The 25,239-nt window shown below is 42.0% G+C and overlaps 1 pseudogene across 1 annotated transcript; it reads right to left on the reverse strand.

Annotated features, from left to right (window-relative positions):
* Positions 1 to 15,901: 15,901 nt before the first annotated feature.
* Positions 15,902 to 23,956, reverse strand: LOC308357113 (ubiquitin-like protein FUBI; annotated as a pseudogene). Its single transcript has 2 exons — positions 23,952 to 23,956; positions 15,902 to 16,315 (listed from the first exon to the last, which is right to left on the reverse strand). The product of its transcript is annotated as a ubiquitin-like protein FUBI (transcript).
* Between the last annotated feature and the right edge of the window lie 1,283 nt (positions 23,957 to 25,239).

Genomic DNA, 25,239 nt, shown 5'->3' on the forward strand with positions numbered 1-25,239 from the left:
AGGTCTGTTCATTCCAGTTCCTCGCCCTCTCCCTTCATCTTCATAAGGGTGCTCCTTTCCTCTGGGTATAAGGAGGGTGCCTCTCACATGAGAGTTTCATGACCTGTTTTAGGGGAAGGTCATAAAGCCCTTCCTGAATCTGCCATTTCTCAAATTCCTTCAGCTTCAAATCCTCTATATGCCAAGGTGCCATTTTGTGGAAGGGTGGAGGAAGGGGGTGGGGAGGTGGGTGAGGACTGTATCTCAAACCCTGTTGATAAGCGATGTGCAAAAATTCTCCCTCAACATACATTAATTTTATAAACTGTTGATTTTATTATTTGCTCTCTCACAGGATTAACCATTTGGGTATTATTTTGTAGTTGCTCATAAAGTCTTATCCTATCTTAGTGGAAGAAATAGCATAACTCCAGAGCCTGATAATGGTGGGAATGCAAGTTGGTGCAGCCACTTTGGAAAACAGTGTGGAGATTCCTTAAGAAATTAAAAATAGAGCCTTCCTATGACCCTGCAATTGCACTACTGGGTATTTACCCCAAAGATACAGATGTAGTGAAAAGAAGGGCCATCTGTACCCCAATGTTCATAGCAGCAATGGTCATGGCCGCCAAACTGTGGAAAGAACCAAGATGCCCCTCAACGGACAAATGGATAAGGAAGTTGTGGTCCATATACACAATGGAGTATTATGCCTCCATCATAAAGGATGAATACTCAACTTTTGTATCAGCATGGACAGGACTGGAAGAGATTACTCTGAGTGTAATATGTCAAGCAGAGAGAGTCAATTATCATATGGTTTCGCTTATTTGTGGAGCATAAGAAATAACACAGAGGACATGGAGAGATTGAGAGGAGAAGGGGGTTGGGGAAATTGGAAGGGGAGGTGAACCATGAGAGACTATGGACTCTGAAAAACAATCTGAGGGTTTTGAAGGGGCGGGGGGTGGGAGGTTGGGTGAGCCTGGTGGTGGGTATTAAGAAGGGCACATATTGCATGGAACACTGGGTGTGGTACATAAACAATGAATTCTGGTACACTGAAAAGAAATTTTAAAAATTTTAAAAAATTTTTTTAAATATTTTATTTATTTATTTGACAGAGATCACAAGTAGGCAGAGAGGCAGGCAGACAGAGAGGAGGAAGCAGGCTCCCCACTGAGCAGAGAGCCCGACGCAGGACTTGATCCCAGGACCCCAGGACCACGACCCAAGCCGAAAGCAGAGGCTTTAACCCACTGAGCCACCCAGGTTCCCCCCAAAATTAAAAATTTTTTTAAAAGATTTTATTTATTTATTTGACAGAGAAAGAGAGATCACAAGTAGGATAGAGCCAGGCAGAGAGGGGGAAGCAGGCTCCCTGCCAAGCAGAGAGCCAGATGTGGGGCTCCATCCTAGGACCCCGAGATCATGACCTGAGCCGAAGGCAGAGGCCCCACCTACTGAGCCACCCAGGTGCCCCTGATAATATAACATTTTAAGAGTTTCTCTGGTAAGGCCAGTACCTTTGTCCTGAGTTGCCATCAATTGCACGAGTAAACTCACACTTATGTAATTTAGGTCCTTCAGTAATTTTTCTATCATCCTAAACAATATTTCTTTCTTTTTTTATTAACATATAATGTATTATTTGTTTCAGGGGTATAGGTCTGTGATTCATCAGTCTTACACAATTTACAGTGCTCACCATAGCACATACCCTCCCCCATGTCCATCACCCAGCCACCCTATCCCTCCCCCGACCCAGAAACCCTCAGTTTGTTTCCTGAGATGAAGAGTCTCTTATGGTTTTTCTCCCTCTCTGGTTTCATCTAGTTTCATTTTTCCCTCCTTTCCCCTAGGATCCTCTGTCTTGTTTCTCAAATTCCTCATATCAGTGAGATCGTATAATAACTGTCTTTCTCTGATTGGCTTATTTCACTTAGCATGATACCCTCTAATTCTATCCATGTCATTATAAATAGCAAGATTTTGGTTTTTTGATAGCTGCATAGTATTCCAATGTATATATACACCACATCTTCTTTATCCATTCATCTGTTGATGGACATCTAGGCTCTGTCCATAGTTTGGCTATTACTAAAAAATATTTTTTTACACAAGATGTCAGGATGCCCATGGCCATGTTCTAGTAGTGAAGACTTCTTATGAGGGACCCTTGGAATAGTATAGACTCAGTTTGCATTGTGTACTGTCTGTGGCTCTAGGTGTTCTAAGTCTCGAGGACAAACACTAGTAGGCCATTGTTCGCATCAGTCCAAGTCAATATTATAGCAGGTCTGTCCTGCTGAGCCAGCAGTGGTGTCTCAGAGCAGGTCACTAGTTAACCATTAAGCTGCTTTTTCACTCAGCATCTCTGAGAACTTTGCAGTGGGTTTTTCTTCCAGCATTAAATTATTCCCAACGGTCCAATTTCAAATGTCCCCTATTTCTATTGCAATCATATTACATGTTTTTGTAATTGTCCTGAAGCACTGAGTTTATTGGTCAAAGTATTAACATCAAAAAGCATTAGCTAGGGGCGCCTGGGTGGCTCAGTGGCTTAAGCCTCTGCCTTCGGCTCAGGTCATGATCTCAGGGTCCTGGGATCGAGTCCCACATCGGGCTCTCTGCTCGGCGGGGAGCCTGCTTCCTCCTCTCTGTCTCTCTGCCTGCCCCTCTGCCTACTTGTGATCTCTCTGTGTCAAGTAAATAAATAAAAAATCTTAAAAAAAAAAAAAAAGCATTAGCTAGACCTTGCCTGTTTTATTCCCCCAAAGATTGTATCTAATAGGTTTCTTTATGTCCCTGGATGGACCCCTTAATAAGTAAATTCCATAAAGGGGGCACCTGGAGGTGTGATTCCAGTTGTAAAGACTATAAGCCTCAGACATTCTGTGTCAAATTTTGGGTTTGAGTATTGACAAAAATTCTCTCCTTGACCGAACTCCATGCCAGATCTTCTGGACTTGCTTCTCACCTAGGCCCTGACTTTTTGGCTTTCATGTTTATCTCTATGTTGCCCCGTTTTAGCAAGCATCCTGCTAAGTCAGTTTAGCCATAACTCCCTACCCTTATATGTGATCAGCTTGGGTATCTGATGGGGTTCCTTGCCCCATCACTCCCCGGTAATATCTGATCACCCTGGCTTCCCTTCACCAAGACTCCTATTAGGTGAGTTTAGCCAGAATCCCCCCTGACTCCTGATGTTTTCTCTTGGTGATTTAACATTCACTGACCTCCCCCCGCCCTACCCCTTGGCTATAAATTTCCACTGTTCTTTGTTGTGTCTGGAGTTGAGCACAATCTCTTCCCCCATTGCAAGGCCCCCTTTGCATAGGTCCCTAGACCTACCCCGTGGTCCTGAATAAAGTCTGCTTTATGGTTCTTTAAGTGTCATGAACAATTTTTTCTTGAATAGTGTCAAGATGCATTTTAGTTCCTTTTACTTTAGCATTATCAAAAATTGCTCATGAAGATGGTCCCAACCTAACTTTGCTGATAATATGTTGGTGGACTTGTACGTCCAGACCGCATCTTTCCTGAGAGTACAATATGGCGCTGATCAGTAACATGTAATTTTGGGGGCACTTGGTTGGCTCAGTCATTAAGCATCTGCCTTCGGCTCAAGTCATGACCCCAGAGTCCCAGGATTGAGCCCTGCATTGGGCTCCCTCTCAGCAGGGAGACTGCTTCTCCCTCTCTCCCTCCCCCTGCTCATGTGCACCGTCTCACTTGCTTTCTCTCTCTCAAATAAATAAACAAAATTAAAAAAAAAAAAAACAGAAAAATGTAATTGTGGAAACCATTTCAAAAGAAATAGGAATTAAAAAAAAAAAAGAAATAGTAATGTTCCAAATAACATGTTTGTTTCTAGTAAGTTGTGAGTCTTAAAGTAATTGAGATAATCACTACTGTGTGTAACACAGCAGGGCTATTTATGATAATAATAATTTCACTAGAAAAGCTCTAAAAAAAAAAAAAGCTCTTTTTTATCAAGCTCATTACCAATATCAGTGATTCTAGAAAACTCGTTTCAAGTCCTTGTGGGAACCTCATTCCCTTCCTCCTCTGAGATGCTGAATTCACATTAGAAGCATGAATCCAACTGGATTTTTCTTTCACTTTGATAGCCATATCAAAACACTTGAAAGGGTGGTGACAGATATCTGCCCCAGGAACACTTTTATGCACATGAAATCCCCCAGCAGAGAGGGGAGGTAGACCTCCTCCAATGGGTCCTTGCAGGTCCTTATGATGTTATGTCTCACAGTTTCTAGGGAGAGAAGCCCTTTTAAGTATTGAACATGTTTATGAGAGAATTCAGCTAAACTGGGCACAGAATATGGTCTCAGGCCCAAATTCATAGGCCTGTCAAACAATAGTCCCTAAGTTCAAAGGGAGAGACACTGTGCTTTCTGGGAGGGTCACTCTCATTTCTAACAAGGCTGATGGTAAAACCCTAGGCTATTTTCACCTGGTAGACTCCTGAATGAAGCTTTCAGAGTTGGGTTAATGTCCAAAGGGCTGAGGACAGGGCGTATCCCATCATGATCTGCACGACTCCTGAGGGACAGTGGACATCAGGTGCCCCGCAAACCATAATGACACAAAAATCTCTTAGCTTCCACAGGTGTCAATTCTATGGAATTGAGCTGCCCCCAGGTGCCTCCTATGCCGACCTTGGCAGTGGCCTGGAAAGAATTCTAAGGACGGACAGACACCACTGTACATCTCTGATACATTTTGGATAATGTCATCCGTTTGGTGGTCATGGTAAGAGTCTAGTGCATTTAAAATCCCTCTCAGATGATTGACTCAGATGATTTTGTTGATGGCACATTATTAACCAAGCAGATGGGAAGTATGGTACAGGGATTATTTTGCTAGCAGGTTCCAGAGTCCAATAGAATTACTTCTAGCCCTTTTCTCAACACATTTGTCCATTTCCTTTCATGATGCATGTTTTTGAAAATGAGCAGAAGTTACTTGCATTAAAAATGGGACATCTGGGATGCCTGGGTGGCTCAGTGGGTTAAGCCTCTGCCTTCGGCTCAGGTCATGATCCTAGGGTCCTGGGATTGAGCCCCGAATCAGGCTCTCTGCTCAGCGGGGAGCCTGCTTCCCCACCCCCCGCCCCGCCTACTTGTGATCTCTTTCTCTCTGTCAAATAAATAAATAAAAATCTTTTTTTTAAAAAAAGGGACATCTAAGGTTGGGGTCCATGTTTTAACAGGGGTTCCAGCAGCTCTGTCAGCAAAACCATCTCCTTTAGAAGCCAACATTTCACCCCATGTGAGCACTACAACTGATTGCTGCAAAGCCTAATGACTCAGCTTTTAATTTTCCATGAGATATTTTAGTTCCCATCTTAGTCAAGAATCCCCTATTTTTCCAAGTTTGCACTGCTGCTCGATAGACCCTAAATAGATATTTACTTTCAGTATGTAGATGTGCTCTAAGTCCTCAACTGAGAATCATGGTCCTAGTAACCGCTAGCAATTAACTCCCCTCATGCTGATTTAATTTCAGGCAAAACCTAAGCTGATGAGGTTTAACAAAGCAGCCACCACAGTACAGGAGGTTTCGGTCTTGGCCATTTTGGTCCTTGAGTGTGACCCAGCAGGAAACATGATCAACTCTGAATTTTGAAATGGAATGATAGATAAATCCAATCAGGGTCTAATGTCTAACTCTGTTAACTAGCATACAGTCCTGGCCATCTATTTGATCAGGTAATAGAGTAGCATGGCTTAGGAGGTCATGCTTCCTAAGCACAACGTTGGATTTGGGTTATACCTCTTGGTCGGTGCTGGTCTGATGGCGCATCTGTCATGCTGGATCTTCCGCATTTGATAGATGGCCCATGATATGCCAAGAAGTCAAATGACCCAAAGAAAGGCTTGGCCCTTTCAATAAGGATGCCTGCTGCCACCACAGCTTGGAGGCATCCGGAAGAACTTGGAGATAATGCTATTGGTCTAGAGTCAAATGCCAACTTTTGAGTTAAATTCTGCTAGCAGTGAGTGCCTTTGTTTCCATGGCAAATCATGTGGAAAGATTTTTGAAAATTTGGAATCCTCACAGCCAATGTGAGGATTCTCTGTGGAGAGACCACAGCTCATTTCAGTTGTTCAAAAGCTTCCTCCAGATTCTAAGGATCAAACAGAAGGATCTAGAGTATTATCAATCAGTTGGTCTATCAGAGGATTTGTCTGCTCTGCAAGAGCTGGAAGCCACTGTGGAAAATAGCCTACTAGTTGCCCAAATTGTCTAAGTTGCTTTTTTATTGTTGTTGTTGTTTTTGTTGTAGGCTATTTCAACTGCAAAATTGGCCAACTCCTACATTCTAACACTTTGTGGCCTTCCACGACAAATGCCTGAAATATTTGACCCCAGTTTGGCAATACTGCAGTTTGTCTAGTGAGGTCTTCGTCCCTGTGAGGTGAGGAACTGTCAGAAGCCAAAGGATCAGTTTTGCATTCCTCTTTAGTTTCTGAAGCTATCAGCAAATCATCCACATACCAAATAATTATAGATTACTCAGTGAGATAGATTTCCTGAGACAGTTAAACAAATAGCAGGAGTCCCAAAACTCCCAAGGAATCCTTTGCCATAAACACATTGGACTCCTTCAAAGGTAAAAGCAAATGGGAATTTGAGCTCATTAGTGAGAGGGACGGGGAAAAAAAAAGAAAAAAAAAAAAAGAAAACAGCAGAATGTAAAGAAAAACTTTGTAGGCAACAGAATCAAAGTCAGAAAAGTTGCAGGGGTGGGGACCATAGGGCTCAATGAAAGGACAAACTCATTCGGTTCTCTAAGATCTGGTACAAATCCCTACAGGGGTCAATGCTTTATCTCAAATTTACCTTCCTTGCTTGCTGGAGGTATGGGACTATGACAGGGTGAGTGTCCCTTTTTTAAAAAATGATGGCTTGTTGTCTAATTTTTTAAAAAATAACTAGTTTGATTTCCTCTAATGGAGCCCTTGAAAAAGGATATTTTTTAATACATGGCCATGACTTATCCTTTCAGTGAGCTATTTTTTTATGTTCTGGTATCTCCAAAGAAACCAGTATCCTAATTCCCAAGGCCCCAGAGTGGTGTCTGGGTGTTTCAGCCTGGGTGCTTTTCTAGCGTGGTGTAAGAATCCCACTCTGTCATTCCCTCTCTCTCTCAGGAGGCACAGGGTAACCAAGTCAGCCTTTTGTCAAGGGAGCTCCACAACCACTTTATCGGAGCATAGAACATGGTAGGTTTCCTCCTGCACAGTGGGCATCTCCCCTGTGGATTTCCAGAGGAATCCGGAGAAAGTAAGAAGTCCTGTTCCTCTGTCAGGGAGGGAACCACAGAGAAAGCAGAACGGTTGAAAAGAACTCTTTTTGTTATTGGGTGGAGTCTTTTTAAGAAATGATAATTAGGTCAACATGGTTTCCAGCAATGCTATAACCCTTCTAGGTCTGAACTGATTGTATCTACTTGGTAATCAACTAGAGAGAGAGGAGTGTTGAGATCTTTAACTGTAATGGTGGACCGTTTATAAATATACTATGAATCTGGTATATATGAATGGTGGTCTATTTCTCCCAGCAGTTCTATCAGTTTTTGCTTCATGTATTTTGTTTTATTGATTTTTTAAAAAGATTTATTTATTTATTTATTTGACACAGAGAGAGAGAGATCATAAGTAGGCAGAGAGGGAGGCAGAAGGAGGGGGGAAGCAGGGTCCCTGCTAAGCAGAGAGCCTGATGCAGGGCTTGATCCCAGAACCCTGAGACCATGACCTGAGTTGAAGGCAGAAGCTTAACCCTCTGAGCCACCCAGGAGCCCCTGCTTCATGTATTTTGAAGTCCTGTTATTCAGGAATGTCATGACTTCCTTGAATGCGGTGTTATGAAATGTTTCTCTATCACCCTGGTAAAAGTCCTTTTGCAGTCTGCTTTGTCTCATACGGATACAGCTGCTCCAGGCGTGTTTTATTTAGTGCTTGCCTGGTGTATCCTTTTCATGGCTTCATTTTTAGCCGGCTGTGTCTTTATATTTAAACTGTGTCTCTTATAGAGAGCATATTTTGGGTCTTGCTTTTCTTCCCAGTCTGATAACATCTGCCTTTTGTTTACATTATTTAGGCCATTTACATTTAAAGTAATTATTACTATGGGGTGCCTGGGTGGCTCAGTCCATTGGGTGTCCAGCTCTTGGTTTTGGCTCAGGTCACGATCTCAGGGTCATGAGATTGAGCTCCATGTAGGGCTCCACGCTCAGCACAGAGTCTGCTTGTGTTTCTTTCCTTCTGCCCCTCCCACTGCTTGCATGCATGTGCTCTCACTCTGAAATAAATAAAATCTTTTTTTTAATTAAGTAATTATTCATAGGATTGCCTTGGTGTGGCTGTCTTTATGTTTCTTGTGTTTTGGATTTATGGAGCCTGCATCTGTTGGTTTTCATCCAATTTGGAAAATTTCAGGACATTATTTCTTTAAAAAAAAAAGACTTTATTTATTTGACTTTTTATTTATTTGACAGAGAGAGACAGAAAGACAGGGAACACAAGTAGGGGGAATGGGAGAGGGAGAAACAGGATCCCCCCCCCCACCCCAGTGGGGAGCCCGATACAGGGCTTGATCCCAGGACGCTGGGATCACCATCCGAGCTGAAGGCAGATGCTTAATGACTGAGCCACCAAGGCACCCCTCAGGACATTATTCTTTAAAGTTTTTTTTCTGCCTCTTCTCTTTCTAGAACCTCAATGACATGTACAGTGAACTATTTTATATTGTCCCACAAATCCCTGATGTTCTATTCTCCCTCCTCTTTTCATTCTTTCTCTGTATTTTCCTCTCTGATCTTTGCTCTCTAATATCTACTCTGGTGTAAATTCCATCCAGTCTTTCTTTTTAAAATATCTTCTATTTTGCTCCTGATCCTCTGTGTTCCTGAGCACACAGAGCATATTTATGATAACTGTTTCTATGTTTTTGTCTATTAATTCCATCATCTCTGTCACTTAGAGATCTGATTCTATGGATAGATTTTTCCTTCATTATGGGTAATATCTTCCTGCTTCTTTCCATGCCTTTTGATTTTTTCTGAAAAAAATTACTGGGAAAACATATGTAACACAAAATTTGCCATTATAATAATTTTCTATGCCTGCAGTACCATCACCACCACTCAAACTCCATACTTGCAAAGCTGAAACTCTGTCCCCTTTAAAAAACAACCCCCTCCCCCGCCCCAGCCCCGGAAACCAGCACTCTACTTTCTGTCTCTATGAATTTGACTACTCTGGGGACCTCATATGAGTGGAATCATACAATATTTGTCCTCTTGTAGCATGTTTATTTCATTTAGCATCATATCTCTAAGGTTTATCCATATTGTAGCCTATGACAGGGTTTTCCCCTTTCTGAGTCAAGCCTACTGATTTTTAAAAAAAAAAATATTTTTGTTTATTTATTTGAGAGAGAGAAGGAGCATGAGCATGGGGTGGGGGGAGGGGAGAGGGACAAGCAGACTCCCTGCTGAGCATGGAACCTGATGTCAGGCTTGATCACAGGACCCTGAGATCACAACCCAACCTGAAGTCAGGCACTTAATCCACTGATCCATCCAGGTACCCATGGCCTACTGATTTTTAATTGAATGCTAGACATTGTGACTTTTACATTGTTGGATCCCAAATGTCATTGAACTCCTCTAAAGAGCGTAGGATTTTCTGCTGACAAACAGCTTGAAGGGATCAAATGGATCCCTAGTAGCTTAGCTGTGTTCCAAAACAAAGTACAACAGCCTTTCAAAGGAGACGATATCTAGTCCCATGTATTGCAAGCCCTTTCCATGTTGGATCTCTTCCCAGCCCTGCATGAGTGCCAGTAATTGTTCAGTCTACAAGTTCCAAATTGGATTTTTGGGTTAAAAAAAAAAAACCCACAAAACCTCGTTAGGTGCTCTAAGCAAAAGGCCAATTTGAAATACTGTATTGGTATCAGGGAAGACTCAAGAAACACGGTCTAATGGACTCCTTCCTATTATAATAAATGATATTTATGCTCCCAATGTAATGTAGACTTCACTAGGATATTATTCCTCATATAGACATCAGGCTCGTACTGGTCTACCATATTCTAACTTATCCCATGTGACCTGAGTAATTGGAAGAGTTATCCAGGTATTTAAAACCACCACCACTCCAGTCAATCATGTGTCCTAAACAGGACATCCAGGAGTGCTTGGGAGGCACTGTCAGTTAAACATTCAACTCTTGGTTTTAGCTCAGTCATGATCTCAGGGTCATGAGATCAAGCCACACATGGGGCTCTGCACTCCATGCTTGAGATTCTTTCCTTTCCCTCTTCCCTCCTCTCCGCTGCTCCCCCTGCTCACACATTCTCTAAATAAAATCTTAAAAAAAAAAAAAGGACATCCAGAAGCTCATAAAACAAACGAAACACAGATTACTCTTAAAAACTTCCAGAAGGGACAATTGATTCCCTTTTCATGCGTGCCCCACACAATACATCTCCCACAAAGGGAACAAAACAACCAGGAAAGGTGTTCAAACTTTTCTCTAATCTTCACAAAAGTCATCAAAGGTGACACTTCTGTTCTGAAGGCCCAACAAACTAATATAAATGCATTAGCTAAAATGGTCATGGCAATCATAGCCTTTGACTTGCTCTTAGCCAGCCAAGGTGGGGGGCGGTCCCTAATGCTATATGACCTTGCTACACAACATAAGTGCTATAGGGCATATGGAACAGTCTGACTAAGCTAAAGAAAAAGGTCTTGACTCTCCAAAACAGAACCACTAGATTGTGCAACCATTGGTTTGGGGACCTATCATAAGCATCAATAGTCATTTTGTTTGTGTTACTTGCCTATCTCACAGCTGATTTATAGATCTTGTCCAGAGTTTTAAATGCTACTGCAGTCATTGTCACATCAGGTGACCCCACAACTCATCCTACAACAGAAAGAAAAACAGAGATTAACTTGGGTCAGCTATGGAGTATGTGTAATACACGTGCTTCTGTTCTTAATCAACAACATCTTGACAAGAGTAAAATCTAGACATCATGAATTAATGTCCTGCAGCCTGACGTCATCTGTCCTTGGCCAAAAGAGAAACCAAGAGGGAAAAAAAAAAAGCAGCCCCTGACATCTGGAATTGATCTAATATTCATAGCGAGATCTCAGTGTGATCATGAGCCTGTCTGAGGCTCGCAGCCAGGCCATTTTGTTCTGTTGGACATACGAACCTTCATAGACTATCAGCCTCAGAGGTTACTCTGAGACCAGGGTAAAATGAAACAAAACAAAGCTGCTTCATCATTTCATCTTAGAACAGATGCAAATAAGGTCACTGTGCCATCCACAAATTGCCCAATTGTAAGACTGTTCCCTGCTTTCTAATACCATTGGATGTGGAGCAAATCCCTGGCTTCCTTGGATTGGACTCTGCACCAAATCACCCCCCTAGTGCCCAAATCCCATAATAGGTTCCCATGATGTGCATTCTCCTTCCCTCTAGCCAGTATAAACCCCAACTCAGTCAATGAGACATATTACACATATGTTCCTCCTAAGCTGGCTGAAGGGCACTGAGAAATTGAATGTAGCCATGAGCACCAGGGCTGTGGGATGGACTTGGCCAAGGTTATGGCTGTGCCACTTACCTGCTGTGCTCCCTTGACCTGCATACTATTGCCCCCCCCCCATGTCTCAGTTTCCCCATCTGCAAAACAGGAACATTCCATTTCAAAGGGGGTTGGTATGAGGAGCAATGAAAAGAGGCCAAAAAATAACAAGATACCAAACAGTGACCATTACCATTCTTACTCCTTACTATCATAAATCATCCCAAACACAAGTCAAGATTTGGGCTCCAGAAATGCACATCTTCCCAGGGGACCAAATTAATTCAGGCCCTGGAAGAGGACTGGCCAGAAACACCACTGTCTGTACTCAGCCCTACCCACTGGCCGTGGTCCTTCCTACTTCTTTCCTGGCATGAGTTGGGTAAGAGTGGGTCAGCAGGCAGCTTGGCCCAGGCAGTGGGCATAGGGCAGGCTGTGCTGACCACATCCCTTAAGGGTATAGGCACAGCTCCTTGCCAAGCAGGGCCCCACGTGCCCACAGCTGCAACTGTGACTCCTTAGGCCTGGGCCAGCCTAGCCCAGGACAGGCTCACCTGTCAGGTGTAGGAGAGGGGTTCACAGATCTGTTTCCCCTCCATCTCCTGTGAAATTCAGCCAGCCTCCCTACACTGCCCTTCACACCTACCATGGATGGAAGTCTTGCCATTAGCTTTAATGTCTCTGTGATCAATTCCTTCTGGGATCTACAGATTATCCTCTAATTCTACAAGAGTGTGACTTTGTTTAAAGGAACAGGGTGGCAGACCTTATCTTCTACTAGAGGCTGAACCTTGCCTGTAACACTTCTTCCCTCAGTAGAAGAGAGGGGGTTGCACCAGATGTCTCCTTCCATCCCAGTACCATATCTTTTACCTACAACCCAATTATGGATTGCAAGTTGCCCAGCACCCTTTAACACTTTTTTTTCCAGTTAAAAAAGGAATTAATTTATTTTTACAGTGGTAAGATATACATAAGTTTTCCCATTTTAATGATTTTTCCATGTACAGTTCTGTGCCATGAAGTACATTTCACACCGTCGTGAGGGCCTCACCACCATCCATCTCCAGAACCTTCTCCGCTATCTCCAACTGAAACTTCAGACGTATTAAATCATATCTTCCCATCCTTCCCTCTCCCCTGCCTCTGGTAACCACCACCCTACCTTCTGTCTCTATCAATTTGACTCTTCTGGGTACCTGATATAAGTGGAATCAAACAGTATTTGTTCTCTTGTGTCTGGTTTATTTTACTTAGCATAGGGTTCTCAAGGTTCATCCATCTTGTAGCATGTACCAAAATTTATTTCCTGTTTATGGACTAATAATATTTTCTTGTACATACATTTTTCTTGTACATTTCATTGTGGTCTTGATTTGCATTCCCCTAATGATTAATGATATTGAGCATCTTTTCATAGGTTTATTGGCCATTTGTATATCTTCTTTGGAGAAGTATCTACTCAAAATCTTTGGTTTCTAAATCAGGTCATTTGCACTTTTTTGTTGAGTTGTAGGAGTTCTTTATTTATTCTGGATACTAGACCTTGATCAAATATATGATTTACAAATATTTTTTCTCATACTGTAGACTGTCCTTTCACTTTTTTCTTTTTCTTTTTTTTCTTTTCTTTTTCCTTTTTTAATTTAGTTTTTTTATTTTTAGGGAGAGGGAGAGATAGATGGGGTGGGGCAAAGAGAGAGGGAGGGAGAAAATTCCAAGTAGGCTTCCTGCTCAGCACAGAGCCCAAGGCGGGGCTCAATCCAACAACACCGAGATCATGACCTGAGCCAAAATCAAGAGTCAGATGCTTAACCAACTGAGCCACCCAGGCGCCCCTGTCCTTTCACTTTCATAACAATGTTCTTTGATGCACAGACATCTTTAATTTTTATGGAGTCCAATTTATCTGTTTTTCTTTTGTTGCTTGTGCTTTTGGCATTATATATAGGAATTCACTGCCAAATCCAAAGTCATAAAGACTTACCCCTATGTTTTCTCCTAAAAGTTTTATGGTTTCAGCCCTTATATTTTGATCATCAATTTAAAACTTAATTTGTAAATCTGTTAAGGCAAAAGAGAAGATGAAATATGCATTTATATAATTTTTTATGATTACAAATACCTTTGTCAGTTCTCTTTTCTCTCTCTGTTACAAATTTTCATTTGAATTTAGTTGCTTTCAGCCTGAAGAAGGCTCTTTAGTGTGTCTTTAAGGTGGGTCTCTTAGCAATGATTCTCTAATTTTTTTAACTTTCTGGGAATATCTTTACTTTGTCTTCTGTCTTTTAGGAGAGCCTGATGGCTCAGTCAGTTGAATGTCCAGCTCATGATTTCAGCCCAGTTCATGATCTCAAGGTCATGATATTGAGCCTCATGTCAGGCTCCATCCTGGGCTTAAGATTCTCTCTCTCCCTCTGCCCCTCCCCCCCACTAGTGTGCACTCTCACTCTAAAATAAATAAACTTTTCTTTTTTCTTTTTTAAGAAAGATAGTTTTTAGTTTTCCTGGGTATAGGAATCTTGTTGACATTTTTTTTCTTTCAGCTTTTGAATATGTCATCTCCCTGCCTTCTGGTCTCCATTATTTCTGATGAGAAATCATATTAGGGTTACTTTGTATGGGATGAGTCATTCTCTGACTATTTTCAAGGTTTTCTCTTGATCATTCACATTTTTATTGGTGTGCCTGGGTGTGGATCTCTTTGTATTTATCTTTTTAAAAAAGATTTTTATTTATTTATTTGAAAGAGAGTGAGAGAGAGAGAGCATGAGGGGGGAGGTCAGAGGGAGAAGCAGACTCCCCACTGAGCAAGGAGCCTGATGTGGGACTTGACCTGGACCCCAGGATCATGACCTGAGCCAAAGGCAATCACCCAACCAACTGAGCCACCCAGGTACCCTCTTTGTATTTATATTATATGGAGCTCCTTGAGCTTCTTGGACATGTAAATTAATGCTTTCCAACAAATTAGGGACATTTTTAAAGTCATTGTTTTTTCTGTTTCTTTCCTTTCTCCTCTCCTCTGGCACTCCTATTATATGTATGTTGTCATGCTTAAGCATAGCCCATACGTGTTGGAGGCTCTGCTTATTTCTGTCCATCTAGTCTTTCTCTGTTCTTCAGTTGTATAGTTTCTATTGGTCCATCTTCAAGTTTTCTGGTTCTTTCTTCTGCTAGTTCATATAAGCTGTTGAGCCTCTCTAATCAAATTTTCATCTTGCTCATTGTACTTTTAAAAAAATATTTATTTATTTATTCTAGAGAGAGAGAACATGCATGAGCTCATGGAGGAGGGGCAGAGGGATAAAAAGGATCCTGAAGCAGACTCCACACTGAGCACAGAGCTGGATGCAGGGCTCAATCCCAGTACCCCAAGATCATGACCTGAGCCTAAACCAAGAGTCGGCTGCTCAACTGACTGTGCCACCCAGGTACCCCATTTGTTGTATTTTTTAACTCCAGAATTTCCCATTTGATTCATATATGTATTTTCTGTTTCTTTACTATAATTCTCTATTTGATAAGCCATTTCCCCCATCTTTCTTTACTACTTTAAGCTTCCTGGAAGTCAGTTCACTGTTTTTCAAAAATTTTGGATGTTTTCAGTCACTAGTTTTTCAAATATTTTTTTGTTCCTTTTGAACTCTGCATTTCATGTTGTTCCAAAGTTCTCTGAGGTTTTGTTCATTTTTTTCTTTCTTTTTTTCTCCCTTTTCCTCAGCTTCCAAATTTCTCTCAATCTAGCCCTAAAATCATTAACTCTTTCTTTTACTAGTTCAAATATACTGTTCAGTCCATCTAAGTGATTTTTTTTAAGAGAAAGAGCATGAGCAGTGGGGAGGGACACAGGAAGGGGGAGAGGAAATCTTAAGCAGGGTCCATGCCCATGGAGACCCTGAGGTCATGATCTGAGCCAAAATCAAGAGTCAGAGGCTTAACTAACTGAGCAACTTGCACCAGTTAATTTCACTTATTGTATATTCAATTCTAGAATCTCTATTTGGCTCTTTGAAAATAATTTCTATTTTAATCATTTCACAATTTTTTTGGAAGTCAGGCCATTCTGTTGTATACCTTAAACTTATCAATTATATCCCAATAAAACTAGGGGAAATCACTAAAAAAAGAAATTATTGAGAGCAAGAATTTGTTTGAAATTTCTCTCTTCACTGATATTTTTTATTTGATACGACATTGTCATCATACCTTCCTTTACTTCCTTAATCATTAATTTTTTTAATTCTATGGACACTTTTTTTTTTGACTGAACTAAGTGGCTTTATTGGGGAAAGCCAAGATTATAGTGGACTTCAGATATGGCATTGGGGCCCTTCTTCTTCCCAAAGGTGGGCACAACATTGACAAAGCACTAATCCACTACATGGCTTAGCCTGTCTTCATTTTCTCCTGTTTAGCTACTTTGGGAGTCTGCCCTCTTATTTTCCCAGCATCAGCTAGGGAACTATGGACTTCACCTCCAAGCCCGCAGCTGGCTACTTCCAGGGTGGTCAGAACCTCTACTCCACACTGACTTATGGTAGCCTTGTCCTCTAGGAGCATGCCTGCCGGGGGTATGATTTGATCTTCTGGAGCCATGTCCTTCAGCGAGGCTACATGAGCCTTGATCTGGATGACTGTCTCCTGGCTAGTCACCTTGAGGGTATGTAGCTCCTGGGCACTGACAAAGAGCTGCCTGTTGGGGACTGAGCTGTGGCCACCACAGCCCTATGAACATATCTATAATGATCCCTTTGAAGTTTTTTTCTGTTAAATCCAGCATCTTGTCACTCTCAAAGGCAGTTTTTCTTGCCTTCTTTTTCTGCTGCATGGGTCATACTCTCTTGTTCCCTTGGCTCATAATTTTTTTGTTGGAAGCTAGAAATTCTAGATAATCTATTGGAACAATACCAGGTACAACTCTCCCCTCTTCTGAGGCTTGTTCTTATCATTGCTTCTTTATTTTTTAGTCACTAGCTGGATTACTTTACAAAAGTGTAGTGTCTCTCCACTATACACCCAGTGTTAAGCTTCTTCCCTTGCTCCTCAGAAAGATGCAGCTTCGTATGGGTCCACAATCACCCTGGGACGACGATGGTATGGGTAGGGCTCTCTTCTCCTCTTTTCCCAATCCATCTGTTAAATGTGTTAAATTAACATCCAGCTGTTAAATTTACTATTATTATTATTATTATTATTAGCTCATTGCTCTATTGTTTCCAACACTATCTTGGGGCATACATTGTTCTACAAACTAACCCAATCAAATTTGAGCTCCACTGAAATAGTTTCCTATGTCAGTGTTTGATATTTGTTCTGACCTTGGGAGAGGTCCTCCTACATGTACCATTCCCCAGTTCTTGCTTGCAAACCACCCAGCCTTCAGTTTAGCCTGAATCTTCATTGAATTCATGAACCTCCACCCAACTGTCTTCCCCCACAACTTCCACTGTTCTTAAGAGCATGCTTAGGCTTGAACTTCTCCATGCTTTGTTGCAAATGAAGGCAATTTGATGCAAGCTGGCTGGGTTCAAGGACCCAAAGGGGGTCCCACAGGACTAGCCCAGAGGATCCTTGGCTTCACACAGGACAGAAATCAAATTTGAGCTGAGAAGTGAGAACACAGTTTATTGAAGGCATAGAGAGAGTGCAAACACAGACAGAACGTCTGGGAGACTTGGAAAGGAAAGAAGGATGAGTCTTGTTTTTGCTTGGAGTCTGGCTTTTATTTTTTTGTTTTGTCTTATTATTTTTTGAGGATTGTGGTCTAGTACATGTGTCTTCTCAGGCATTTAAGAACAAAGATGAGTGTTTAGGTATTCTCCATACATCACTTATATCCTGGAACCAGGGGTTTTGTTGAATCAGTGGTCTTAGAAAACATTCATGAGGGGCACCTGGATGGCTCAGTGGGTTAAGCCACTGCCTTCGGCTCAGGTCATGATCTCAGGGTCCTGGGATCGAGTCCCACATCGGGCTCTCTGCTCACGGGGAGCCTGCTTCTTCCCTCTCTCTCTGCCTGCCTCTCTGCTTACTTGTGATCTCTCTCTCTCTGTCAAATAAATAAATAAAATCTTTTTAAAAAAATTCATGAGGAGGGGCGCCTGGGTGGCTCAGTGGGTTAAGGCCTCTGCCTTCGGCTCAGGTCATGATCCCAGGGTCCTGAGATCGAGCCCCACATCAGGCTCTCTGCTCGGCGGAGAGCCTGCTTCCCCCTCTCTCTGACTCTCTGCCTACTTGTGATCTCTGTCTGTCAAATAGATAAATGGGATCTTAAAAAAATAAATAAATAAAATATATAAAAAAAAATTCATGAGGAACCCATTCATCACTCTTTAGATGTTATCTCTTGTTCTGGAATACTCCAAAGAAATCATTAATTCATTGAAATTTACAAGGAGGACATACGTTATCTGTTCTATAAGGCATGTGTAAGACAGAGGGGTCTGCCCTAGCAAGAATGGAAGCAAGGAAAAGGAACAACAACAACAGAAGTCATCTTTTATAAGGTCCCTTTAATTTCCCTGTCTCAAGCTCATTTGAGAGTAGAAGCGAAGCTATCAGTTTTACGATCTGCCCTCCCAAATCTGTTGACTAGGGCTCTGGAAGTAAGGGTAGGCACTATGGTACTTCTCTCTCTGAGAGACATTCCCATGCGAGCAGCTGTTTGGGAGGGCAAGAAATTAAGTCCTTTTAACTTCCCTCTCCTCAAGAGGAACCACTGCTTCATGAGCTGAGAATAGGGTGTCTAGGGTTCCCTTATTTTCAGCATACTTTGCCCAAGAGAGAGCCTCCATTCCACGGGTGGAATGTGGGCAGAAGAAAGGATCTTCCAACTCGACTACATTCACATGAGACTTAGTGTCAGAAACAGGTAGCTGGGGGCAGGATGTGAAAAAATGAAGTCTTGCCCCTCTTGGAAAGAGGGCCGTCTAGCTGGGAGTTAAGTTTAGAGAGACCCTATATTCTTGGTTTAGGGGAAAGAGCCCTGTATTCTTCACTCCATCTGTCTTGAATAGAGTCTGAGCTAGAAAGGAAAGAAAAGGTGTGGTCTTGGTTCAAACACCACAATATCATATTTCTTACCATAGGTTCATAGATTTTCCTGAATATGTATTTCCTCATTTGCTGTTCACCCTTAGGATTATTTTCAAAGGCTTTGGATTGTGGATTTCTAATTGTTAATAACTTCACCAACTTCAGTGGGGAGTGGGTCAGTGGGGCTCCTCATTCCGTCATGCCAGAAGCTGATCCTCCCTTTCCTTCTTTTTTTTTAAATAAGATTTTATTTATTTATTTGACAGACAGAGATCACAAGTAGGCAGAGAGGCAGGCAGAAAGAGAGAGGGGGAAGCAGGATCCCCGCTGAGCAGAGAGCCTGATGCGGGGCTCGATCCCACAACCCTGGGATCATGACCTGAGCTGAAGGCAGAGGCTTAACCCACTGAGCCACCCAGGCTCCCCCTCCCTTTACTTTTTTAAGCATGGTTTCCATTAAAAATATTTGTAATGTGTACTTGGAGGTCTTGTTTGCTAACTGTGATATCTGGTACCTTTCACAGACCAAATGATTGCCTGCCTTCTTTCTGTGTAAGGATGTCACTTTCTTATTTGTTTGCATGTCTGGTTTTTTTTTTTAAGATTTTATTTATTTATTTGACAGAGATCACAAGTAGGCAGAAAGGCAGGCAGAGAGAGAGAGGAGGAAGCAGGCTCCCAGCCGAGCAGAGAGACCGATGCGGGGCTCGATCCCAGGACCGTGGGACCATGACCTGAACCAAAAGCAGAGGCTTTAACCCACTGAGCCACCCAGGCATGCATGTCTTGTTAATAAAACAAATTTAATGGAAATTGGACATTTAAGGTAATGCATTGTATTAATTCTGCATGCCGATTACCTTCCCTCTTCTCTGGGGCTTGTTTTTAGTTTTTGCTTCTTTATTTGTTTTGTGATTTGGCTGGTCTATTTTAGTTAAGTCTACTCCCTCCATCCTGCCCCCCGCAGTGCATAGCATTTGGCATCACTCCTCAGAGGGCTCAGTCCCGAGGGTGTGTACAGTCACCCTGGAATGGCAGTGCTCTTGTCCATTATCTATGCCCTTGATCTTTCTGTTTAACTATGTGACTCATTTTGTATTATACCCAGCCCTTGGGCTGCACTAATTATCAGGTGATTGCTCCAGTGTTTTTGAAAATGTCTTGGCACACAAATTGCTCAGCAGTCCGAGCCAATAAAATTCTGGTGGGGTAATGTCTGAGGTTGGTCTCTACGGCTTGTTCTGTCCCCAGGAGGGCTCTTCATAGTTGTTTCTTTACATTGTTCTCTCTGGTTGACCAGAGAGACCTGACCTGACCTGTGGTCTAGTTTGTCACCCTAAATGAAGAGGGGCTATTGTTTCTGAGAGTGTTTTATGATTATGCTCTCCTATACTCTATTTCAAATAAAGTCAGTTCCTCTAGGGGTTAGCTTTGGAACTCTCTTTTCTTATGATCTGCCTCTTCCCTTGGGTAAGGTCTCTGCATTAGGGACATCTAGGTGGTCGGTTGATCAAGCGTCTGCGTTTGGCTCCGGTCATGATCCTGGGGTCCTGGGACTAAGTCCCAAATCCAACACTTTGCTCAACAGGGAGTCTGTTTCTCCTTCTGCCTGCCACTCCCCCTTCTTGTGCTCTCTCTCTTTTTCTCTCTCTCTCTCTGACAAGTAAATAAATTTTTTTTAAAAATTAAATTAAAATAAATTTTAAAAATTAGGAGCACCTGAGTGGCTCAGTCAATTAAGCATCTGCCTTTGGCTCCAGCCATGATCCCAGGGTCCTGGGATCCAGCTCCACGTGGGGCTCCCTGCTCAATGGGGAGTCTGCTTCTCCCTCTCCCTCTGCCCCTCCCCCATTTGCACTCTCTCTCTTTCTTGAATAAATAAATAAATATTCCCCCCCCTTGGTCATGGCAATCTTTTTTTTTTAATTTAATTTTATTTTTTCAGTGTTCTAAGATTCGTTGTTTATGCACCACACCCAATGCTCCATGCAATACATGCCCTCCTTAATACCCACCACCAGGTCCACCCATCCCCTGACCCCTTCTGCTCCAAAACCCTCAGTTAGTTTCTCAGAGTCCACAGTCTCCCATGGTTCATCTCCCCCTTCAATTTTACCCCAACTCTTTTTTCCTTTCCTTCTCCTAATGTCCTCCATGTTATTCCTTACATTCCACAAATAAATGAAACCATATGATAATCGACTCTCTCTTCTTGACTTATTTCACTCAGCATAATCTCCTCCAGTCCCATCCATGTTGATACAGAACTTGGGTATTCATCCTTTCTGATGGAGGCATAATATTCCATCGTATATATAGACCATATCTTCTTTATCCATTCATCTGCTGAAGGGCATCTTGGCTCTTTCCACGGTTTGGCGATTGTGGCCATTGCTGCTATGAACATTGGGGTACAGATGGCCCTTCTTTTCACTACATCTGTATCTTGGGGGTAAATACCCAGTAGTGCAATTGCAGGGTCATAGGATAGCCCTATTTTCAATTTTTTGAGGAATCTCCACACTGTTTTCCAAAGTGGCTGTACCAGCTTGCATTCCTACCAACAGTGTAAGAGGGCTCCCCTTTCTCCACATCCTCTCCAACACTGGTTGTTTCCTGTCCTGTTAATTTTGGCCATTCCAACTGATGTAAGGTGGTATCTCAATGTGGTTTTGATTTGAATTTCCCTGATGGCTAATGATGATGAACATTTTTTCATGTGTCTGTTAGCCATTTGTATGTCTTCTTTGGAGAAGTGTCTGTTCATGTCTCCTCTCCACTTTTTGACATGATTATCTGTTTTTTGGGTGTTGAATTTGAGGAGTTCTTTATAGATCTTGGATGTCAGTCCTTTGTCTGCAGTGTCATTTGCGAATATCGTCTCCCATTCTGTGGGTTCCCTCTTTGTTTCATTGACTGTTTCTTTTGCTGTGCAGAAGCTTTTGATCTTGATGAAGTCCAAAAGTTCATTTTCACTTTTGTTTCCTTTGCCCTTGGAGACATGTCTTGAAAGAAGTTGCTGTGGCCGATGTCGAAAAAGTTACTGCCTATGTTCTCCTCTAGGATTTTGATTGATTCCTGCCTCATATTGAGGTCTTCCATCCATTTTGAGTTTATCTTTGTGTATGGTGTAAGAGAATGGTCAAGTTTCATTCTTCTATACATAGCTGTCCAATTTTCCCAGCACCATTTACTGGAGAGACTGTCTTTTTTCCACTTGATATTTCTTTCTGCTTTGTTGAAGATTATTTGACCACAGAGTTGAGGGTCCATATCTGGGCTCTCTACTCTGTTCCATTGGTTCGCTTCTCCCCCTTCATCTGCCCCTCCCCCATATTTGCTCTCTCTCTTTCTAGAATAAACAAATTAAAAATCTTAAAAAAAAAAAAAAAGAAGGTCTCTGAATTTCTACTCTGGATTTTGGGTAGATGGTAGGTTATTGTGTTGTCTGCTTGCCTCTCTCAGTATGGAACCTTTGCCCTATAAGCAAGCTGGACAGAGGTGATCTGGACCCTAGCTCTCTTGGCTTGCATTAGAGCCTTCATCCTATTGGCGAGGACTGGGTGGAAAAGAGCCCCTGACTTCTGGGTCGTCAGGAATTTAGCCACGTCAGTCTGAAGTTAGATGAGTAATGCTTGTGGCCCAACCCTCCTGGGGTTGGAAGCTGAGGAGAGAGCAAGACCTACGTTCTCGGCCACAGAACTGGAAGTTTGATCAAGGTGAAATACAAGAGTGAAGGAGAAGAAACTATTTGAGGCTCACATGCCACAGAATCTTGCTATTCTCTCTGACTTCTAGGCAATTTTCTTTTTTTTTTAAGATTTTTTAAAAAATTTATTTATTTGATAGACAGAGATCACAAGTAGTCAGAGAGGCAGGCAGAGAGAGAGAGGAGGAGGCAGGCTCCCCGCTGAGCAGAGAACCTGATGTGGGGCTCGATCCCAGGACCCTGGGATCATGACCTGAGCCGAAAGCAGAGGCTTTAACCCACTGAGCCACTCAGGCGCCCCTTCTTCTTTTTTTTTTTAATTAACATATGATGAGTGTATTATTGGCCCCAGGGGTACAGGTCTATGAATCGCCAGGTTTACACACTTCACAGCACTCACCATAGCACATACCTTCCCCAATGTCCATAACCCAACCACCCTCTCCCTACCCCCCATCCCTGCAACCCTCAGTTTGTTTTGTGAGATTAAGAGTCTCTTATGGTTTGTCTCCCTCCTGATCCCATCTTGTTTCATTTATTATTTTCCTACCCCTCAAACCCCCCATGTTGCTTCTCGACTTCCTCATATCAGGGAGATCATATGATAGTTGTCTTTCTCTGATTGACTTATTTCACTAAGCATAATTCCCTCTAGTTCCATCCATGTCGTCACAAATGGCAAGATTTCATTTCTTTTGATGGCTGCATAGTATTCCATTGTATATATATACCACATCTTCTTTATCCATTCATCTGTTGATGGACATCTAGGTTCTTTACATAGTTTGGCTATTGTGGACATTGCTGCTATAAACATTTGGGTGCGCGTGCCCCTTCAGATCACTATATTTGTATCTTTAGGGCAAATACCCAGTAGTACAATTGCTGGGTCATAGGGTAATTCTATTTTCAACTTTCTGAGGAAACTCCATGCTGTTTTCCAGAGTGCTTGCACCAGCTTGCATTCCCACCAACAGTGTAGGAGGGTTCCCCTTTCTCTGAATCCTCACCAGCATCTGTCCTTTCCTGACTTGTTAATTTTAGCCATTCTGACAGGTGTGAGGTGGTATCTCATTGTGGTTTTGACTTGTATTTCCTTGATACCGAGTGATGTGGAGCACTTTTTCATGTGTCTTTGGTCATCTGGATGTCTTCTTTGCAGAAATGCGTTCATGTCCTCTTAGGCGATTTTCTTTTATCTTGTGGTAAAATATACATAACATAAAATTTTACATTCTAACTCTTGTTTATTATACATTTCAATGGCATTAAGTGCATTCACACTGTTGTACACCACCATCACTACCCATCTCCAGAATGTTCCATCATCCCAACCTAAAACTCTGCACTCTGTAAATAATAACTTCCTATCCCACCTTCCCCCAGTCCCTTGCATTTTCCGTCTCTATGAACTTGTCTATTTTATTTACCTCATATAAGTGGAGTCATACAATATTGATCTTATCACACTTAGCATAATGTCTTCATAATGTCTTCAACATTCGTTGATAATATGAACATTCGTTCATATTATAGCATGCATGAAAATTTCTTTCCTGATTAATATTCCATTGTGGATCTATACCTCATGTTGCTTATCCCTTCATTTGTTGATAGACATTTGGGTTGTTTGCACATCTTGGCTATTGTGAATAATGTTGTTAGGAGAGCTAGCCCACAAATTACTATTCAAGCTCCTGCGGTCAATTCTTGGGGATACATACTTAGAGATGGAACAGCTGATCCTATGGTAATCTTATGTTTAAATTTTCAAAGAATTGTGATACTATTTTCCACATCAGGTACACTATTTTACACTCCAGCAGCAACGCATAAGGGTTTTAATTTTTCCAACCCTTGTTATTTTTTTAAAGTTTTTATTTTTAGTTTTTTTAAAAGATTTTATTTATTTGATAGACAGAGATGACAAGTAGACAGAGGCAGTCAGAGAAAGAGGAGGAAGCAGGCTCCCCACTGAGCAGAGAGCCCAATGCAGGGCTCAATCCCAGGACCCTGAGACCATGACCCGAGCCGAAGGCAGAGGCTTCAACCCAATGAGGCACCCAGGTGTCCCTTTATTTTTAGTTTTATTTTAATTCCAGGATAGTTAATACCCAGTATTTTATTAGTTTCAGGTGGACAATATAGGTATTCAACACATCCATACATCAGCCAGTGCTCATTGCCACAGGTGCATTCCTTACTCCCCATCACCTATTTCCCCCCAGCCCCCCACCCACCTCCCCTCTAGTAGCCATCAGTTTGTTCTCTATGGTTAAGAGTCTATGCTATGGTTTGTCTCTTCTTTTCCCTTTTCCTCCTTTGTTTTGTTTCTTAAGTTCCACAGATGAGTGAGATCATATGGTATTTGTCTTTCTCTGACTGATTTATTTTGCTTAGCATACTACTTTCTAGCTCCATTCATGTTGCTGCAGATGTCAAGATTTTGCTATTTTTTATGGCCAAGTAACATTCCATTGTATGTATACACGACCTCTCCTCTATCCATTCCACCGTTGATGGATACTTGAGATGCTTGCATAATTTGATTATTGTAAATAATGTTGCAATAAACATAGGGGTGCATGTATCCCTTTGAATTAGTGTTTTTGTATTTTGGGGGATCAATACCCAGTAGTGTGATTAATGGATCATAGGGTAGTTCTATTGCTAACTTTTTGAGGAACTTCCATACACTTTTCCACAGTGGCTGCACCAGTTTGCATTCCCTCCAGCAGTGCAAGAGGGTTCCTTTTTCCCCATATCTTTGCCAACCTTTGTTGTTTCTTGTGTTGTTGATTTCAGCCATTGTGACAGGTGGCATCTCATTGTAGCTTTGATTTGCATTTCCCTGATGATGAGTGATGTTGAGC

The sequence above is a fragment of the Martes martes genome (genome assembly GCF_963455335.1).
Source record: "Martes martes genome assembly, chromosome: 16".
Taxonomy (NCBI): domain Eukaryota; kingdom Metazoa; phylum Chordata; class Mammalia; order Carnivora; family Mustelidae; genus Martes; species Martes martes.